The sequence below is a fragment of the Paramormyrops kingsleyae genome, chromosome 11 (genome assembly GCF_048594095.1).
Source record: "Paramormyrops kingsleyae isolate MSU_618 chromosome 11, PKINGS_0.4, whole genome shotgun sequence".
Classification (NCBI taxonomy): Eukaryota; Metazoa; Chordata; class Actinopteri; order Osteoglossiformes; family Mormyridae; genus Paramormyrops; species Paramormyrops kingsleyae.
In genome coordinates this window covers 11,088,360-11,095,309 of record NC_132807.1, presented here as the reverse complement: position 1 = coordinate 11,095,309, position 6,950 = coordinate 11,088,360, and positions in this window count along the sequence as shown.

Below are 6,950 nucleotides of genomic sequence, written 5' to 3'. Positions count from 1 at the left end.
TTAAGCTCAACGCTACTAGGTGTGTGATGTTGTGGGAACTTACTGAGAGCAACGGCAGAGAGAGCGGTGCACTTTTTCACTTTGTTCAGTGATTAGGCAGCAGCTTCAGCAATATACCTGAACTCATTCACAAAGATGGGGCCTGAAGTGAAATACGGAGATATTTCGGCTGTAAAGTCAGCAAAAAAGACAAGCCACTAAACACAGCAGCACTATTGTGCAAGTGCTATTTTAAAGTGTTTCTCACAAAGGGAGGCAAAGCATCAAACTTGGCTTAGACATCTGTCAGACTATCCCGACCTTTTCAATAAGTCATAGACTAACAGGTGATGGTTCACGTGAAGACCGGCGACCATGAGGTAGGAACCGACGTGAAGGCCGGAGGCATGCGGGGCTGAGCTGGGACACGTGGAGGCCAAGCGAAGGAGCCTTCTCTTGGGCAGATGTTTCTCATGGGCGAAGTGTTTCTCTCTGGGCTGGGAGCAGGAGTGAAGCAGCCCTCCCCAACTTGGGAGCCTAAAGCACCAGGGAAGCAGGTTCTGTGGGGGGGTTGGGGTCGGCACTGCCCTCTCCAGGCTTGGGGGAAAACAGCTGAAGCAGCGAAAGGCTCCAGGGACATAGCTGAACAAAGTGCTACTGACATGGTGGTGGTGTAACCGGGGTCGGGGTCTGGAGGTGTGGTGATGACCTCCCCTAGGTCGGACACTGGGGCCATGGCAGAGTAGAAGACAACCCTTGCTGGGTCGAGTTCTGAATGCTTGGGAAGAGCAGCAACCTCTTCTGGGCTGGGTGCTGGAGACACAGCTGCAGCCTCACCTTGGCTGGGTGCTGGAGATACCAGGTTACATGAGGAAGCAGCTGTGGAAACTGTTAGCCTCTTCTGCCTCATTTTCCTGTGACTGGATCCATTGGGTGGGGCCACAGAGAGCTGCGGGGGTTAGTGGGCGGATCGGCGGCTAACTGCGGGGAACCAGTGGGTAGATTGGCGGGGAGCTGCAGGGAGCCAGCGAGTGCTTCTACGATGGGCTGTGGAAAGCCCGCTGGATTATTCGACATGACACTTCGGGGTGAAAAATAGCCAGCGGGCGCTTCAGTGGAGACCAATGTGAAACCAGCAGACACTTCAGCAACAGGCTGCCATGAGCTAGCAGGTGCAAAGAAAACGAATTGTGCTGCATTTTCCTTGAGGAGCCATTCCACCTCCTCCATATACCACCAGACCTCTTCCACTTCCCAAGGGTCCAATTCTGGTGTGAGCCTTGCCAGAAAATCATCGATCTGCAGGAAGAGCATGCTTACCTTGGGCAAATTCTTTATTGTAGGGTTGTAGTTTCAGATGTGGTACTAGTCTATGAGGGAAAAAAGTCCTCCACTTGTAGGTGGGGCATTTCTAGCAGATCCCGTGGCTTTGTAGATTTTTTGGGTCTCTTACTCCAGAGAATGTATGGGATCTGATCCACAGGACAAAGAGAAGCCTGGTGCTGCAGCTGTGGAGCCTTTTAAGAGAGCTCCAGCATTCTGTCATGTCAGGTAGGATGAAGGATGTGGGAGCAATAGGAGGTGGCAAACGATGGGGCTTTATTAAGCTCAAAAGGGAAAAACGGCAAACAAACAGGGCCACAAAGGATCCAAATGGGGGAAACAGAAAGGTAAAGTCAGCTTCTATCGGACAATAACGTCAGTGCCAGAACTGGGGAACACAGGACTGGGAAACACTTAAATACAGGACTAATAAGGGAGTTAACAAAAGGCAGCTGGGAGTGATCAAGACGAGGTCAGAAATGAGAGGTAAGACAAACACCAGGCGTGGCTTGTTTAGGGCCCATGCCAGGGAGGAAACAGGACGATCAGGCAGACGAGCTCGGCAGCATGTGACAGTATTAAGTTTTTTTTTTTTGTTTCTCGTGTAGCACTGCCACTGCTGTAGTTGTACTGTGAGTTTCCCCCCCATTTTATTTACTGTCTTGCACTTTGTATTGAATTTAAAGTAAGTGTTATACATCCAAACGTTCAAAGTTCTGTGTAAACTGATCTGATTCTAAGTGCTGACTGAAAGACATATCTGTTTTATCTTTTTTGATTTGTTCATTTTTAAACTTGTATTCTTTCAGTTAGGGGTCCTTTATGGAATAAAGACCACATTTCATGTGAAATGTATTTCTTGTTTTGTGTGGAAATTTTCCCTGGCGACATATATGCCATATCAAGGATTCATCAATGGTTTGCACACTTTGGGGAACATTCTTCATTTAACAGTTCTAATTCTTGTGCATAAATAATGTGCATTAAGGTCCCTGGACTCTCAGAATGAACAACAGTCGATATTAAAGATGTCCAGCAGCTTCACCATACAGCTATCGGTTATGCGTGGTCTAACAGCATATATTCCCCCATGTTTCTGGATGAGGTAGGTGAGGAGTGAGGTGTATATCCAGGTTTCCCTCCATCTCTTCCTTATGAGGAGGCCTGGGCAGGTGCCAATTCAGAGCCCCTCTGCCCCGCACCCCCTTGCCATTCACAAGCTCATCTTTCATTGCATCAGAGAAAGAAGTAGTAATTATGGATTCACCCAGTGGCTCTCAGACACCAGGATTTTAAGGTAGCTAGCCACTGAGCTAAAGGTTGCTGATCTGGGTGCTGTCCGGGCAGACTGCCTACTTTTGCTTCCACAATGCAATTGCCTACTTCAGGGCTTTTCCAGTTCGATACAAAAAATTCTTTAATGAAATGAACTAGCTGAAACACCAGCAAATATTGAGTACCATTGAAGTGTTGAGGTAGAGAAGCTGGTGTCCCAACTGGGATCCATGGACACAGGTAAAAATGGCCCTGGAACAGGGTCAGGGATAGAGATTGGGGTATAATAGGTGTACAGGTCATAAAGTCATAAAGTGCTTCAGCCATTTCAGCTAATGGTTCATTTAGTTGGCAAATTTGGCTGTTTTTGTTCACATAGCATGAATCCCACATAACTCAGCATGCTTCAAACTTCTTTGGCTTCTGCATTGCTCTGGTGTGGCTCAGACATGTTGTTGCAAGGGTGTTCTGAGCACACAGAAAGCCACCAAACCACAAAATGAATTACCGACTTAATACAGAACTCAAAAACTCCATCAGGGCACTACAAACAGGCAGTCACAACAAATACCCAGATCACTCTTTTAGATGGATTGACTTTATAAACACAGCTTAGCCTATGTATGGCAGTAAACTATGTTCCCAGGGGTACACAGTTCAATAGTGTCTTGTATAGGCTTCAAACACAAAATCACAGTCAGTAAGGCAGAGCAACGATATAAGTGCGTCATCTAAGAAATCCATGAGAAACCAAGTTCCATCAGAACAAAAACTGGAACAGCCAAGCAAAGCCACCAGAGCACTAGCTGTAGTCCCAATCACTCACCATAAAAGTTTTGATGACTGAGCACAGCTTAGGGAAACAGACATGGTGAAATACCTGCCTGACAAGCTGGTTATTGTCTGCAGGTCTGTTTCTTGGGCTGGAGTCCCAAGCTGGAAGTTTCCATTAGGTTAATGCTTCTGGGTGCTGACAGACGCCCCCTGGTGGCCTTAGCTGTGCTGTGCCAAGGATGTGACAAATATTAGAAATAAAATAATCCATAGCTGCATTTGGATATGCATTTATATTTTAATTTTCTTAATGCAGCACACATTGGACTGAAGAAGTTAATTATGTCACATAAACAGAAAATATTTAAGCATGTTTTGGCTGTTATGTTTTCTTTGACGACATGTCTGCCTATTTAAATTCTTAATTACAGCTGTGAAGTGCCTAACGCACCGAAGTGTTTTCCTGTCTTTTTTCTCAGTAATTTCTGTATTTAAGGCAATTTCTTTGCTACTTTGAAAGCTGAAGGCCTTTGTCCAAGCTATTAAGGTTCTCAGCCTTCAGCATAATTAGATTTTCTTCCCTGCTCTTGCTCGATTGACAGGAAATGTTGCATTAAGAATAGCAAGCAAACCTCTATCATTATCACAATTTTCAAACAGTGACATTTAGATACTAGATTAGAGAGACATAAATACATCAAAATTGCTCATTAAATCTGCTATTCTATAAGTTTGGAGTTAAGGCAGAGAGATCGAGAGCAGATTGCTGTGCTTTCCATATAACATCACTAGAACATTTAAAATGATTACTTATAAACATTGTATAGCACTTTCATGAGTAAGTTGGAAGTATACTTTGAGGCCTTGGGTTTAATGCATATTTGTGGCTATTGCAAAGGGTTTAAAAACAAACCTTTAAATGCAATAAAATCGGCAGATAACAGCTGATGCCTTTACATGGGTGTTATATCATGGAAGCATGGATTGTTTGGCAGTTTGCCTTTAACAAGGACAAGGGACCCAAGCTGTGACATCAGAAAGAGAATGTAAGGAATTTAACTTTTATTTAATGTTTTCTTATCCTTGTAAATATTTTATTTTATGTGCAAAGTGATGGCTGAGTGAGACATGCTTGTACTTCAACCTTTCCTGCACTATAAGGACAAACACGGGCATGATAGTTGCTGATATAAGGACCCAGCAGATCTCCAACAAGGATATACTCAGCTCATTCCAGAATGACCTGGCTGAAATTGCCTTATATACCCCGTCAGCCGTTCATTTTTATTTCTATGTTTTACTAGACAGATGAACAATGTTTTGTGTTTTTAAGATGTATGTCAGCAGGAAATGATTTATACATTTCTTTCTGTTTAAATTGTCAGTAGACCCTCCCACATATACAGCAGAATAAATTCAGCAGGGGAATCCGTGCTGGAAACAAACTGTGTACACATTAAAAAATCCTGAATTATAGAAAAGTAACAGATAGTGATCAAATTATTAAACCTGGAGTCAGGGGTGAGCAGCCAGAAACCAGGATTAAAAAAAACTGTCAAAAGAGCTTCTAGAACCCATATTTTGTTAAAAACAAAAACCAATATAATTTATTATTTCATTCTATACTCCTTAAAACATTAATTACCTTTCAATATGTGAAAACAACATAATGAAATTGGGACAAAATGTTTTAAAATAGAATGAAGGCAAGTGGAATGCAAGAGAGACCTACAGAGAGACAGGCAGACAAACACAGGCACTGGAGGGCCAAGCTGGAGGCTGGCCCTGGCCGGCCTGCAGAGGACTGTACAAAAAGCCAGATACAGAGGCATTCTGGGCTGCCAGTGAATAGTTTCTTTTAGGACTTTAATGCCTTTGTATCACTCAAATCCTAGTCATCTTTGTGCCACAAAGAGAGGCAATGTTTTGTTTTCATGACTGTTCCAGACTCTCTTTGATTTATAAAAAAATGTTCATAGATTAAGGGGAAAAGCTATTAAATTATGAGGAAATGTTCTTGTAATGGGTATATAACTGGCAACTATTAAAAAATGATATGCATTTTTGCCTGCACTGATAAAAACAAATGTACTCAAGAGGACAAGATGTAATAGAGATGGTGGGTAAAGGGTTAGGGGTTAGGATTAGGTTTAGGCTCTGTTCTGCTCTAATGTATTCTAATGTATACTAAAACTCCCTATGCCAGGCTTTGTGATCTATTACGAAATGTGCATTCATTCCAATATAGTTTTAAAATGTATTCTGAACGCACAGAGAATTCAACTATCTTTTAAATTTTCTGTTTCAGAATTCCCTTGTGTACAACTAGACACAGAAAAGACGACAAGTTCCCCAATGTCCTAGGATCACCCTTGAGTTTGCCCGTGTTCAGTGACAGTGAGTTACTGCACACTCTGTACCTTTTCACGTGACTGCAGTGTTTGGTTGGGCAGTGCCAACATGACAGAAGCCGGGAAAGTAAATTCTACTGCTAGGATGGAGCATTTTCACCTCATACTGTTATGGGCTGCAGATTAGCTGTGAATGCATAAGAACATAAGAAATTTACAAATGAGAGGGGGCCATTCGGCCCATCAAGCTCGTTTGGCGAGAACTCAACTAATAGCTCAGAGTTGTTAAAATCTTGTCTAGCTCTGATTTAAAGATACCCAAGGTTTTAGCTTGCACTACACTAACAGGAAGATTATTCCATACTCTAACTACATGCTGTGTAAAGATGTGCTTTTTAAAACGTTCTCTTGCTAATTTCCACCTATGGCCACAAATTCTAGTATTTAAAATAATATCGAAGTAACTATTTGGCTGAACAGCATCCTGACCTGTTAGAATCTTATATACCTGGATCATGTCCCCCCTTAGTCTCCTTTGCTTGAGGCTGAACAGATACAGCTCAGCTAACCTCTCCTCATAAGACATTCCTCTAAGACCAGGAATCATTCTCGTAGCCCTACATTGAACCCTTTCCAAGGCAGCAATGTCCTTTTTAAGGTCACCAAACCTGCACACAATATTCTAGGTGGGGTCTTATTAAGGCAATTATATAATCTTAGCCTCACCTCTCTTGACTTAAACTCCACACACCTAGAGATATAACCCACCATGTTAATGGCCTTTTTAATTGCTTCCCCACACTGGTGAGAGTGGGACATGGAAGCATGAACATACACACCGAGGTCTTTCTCATAATCAGCTACCTTTATTTCAGTGGAACCCATAAAACATCTGTACTTTATATTTCTGCTCCCTGCATGGATGACCTATGTTTATCTATGTTAAATTTCATCTGCCAGGTCTCAGCCCAGTCGCTAAATCAAGATCCCATTGTAGCCCAGGGTTCCCGTGGATCCTTAAAAAGAATTGGCAAATTTAAGGTCATAAAATGTCTTAAAAAGTATTATTTTTTTCTGGCATGTAGTCTTAAATTAAACCCCATCACATATGGTCTGATATTTAATAAAATCATGAATGTTTATGCAATCATATGACCTCTGAGCTTGCACGCCTTGTTTATTATTGCCATGATAACCACACGAATTCTGGCTTGCATAGCACATAGATATCAAAATACTGCACTCCAC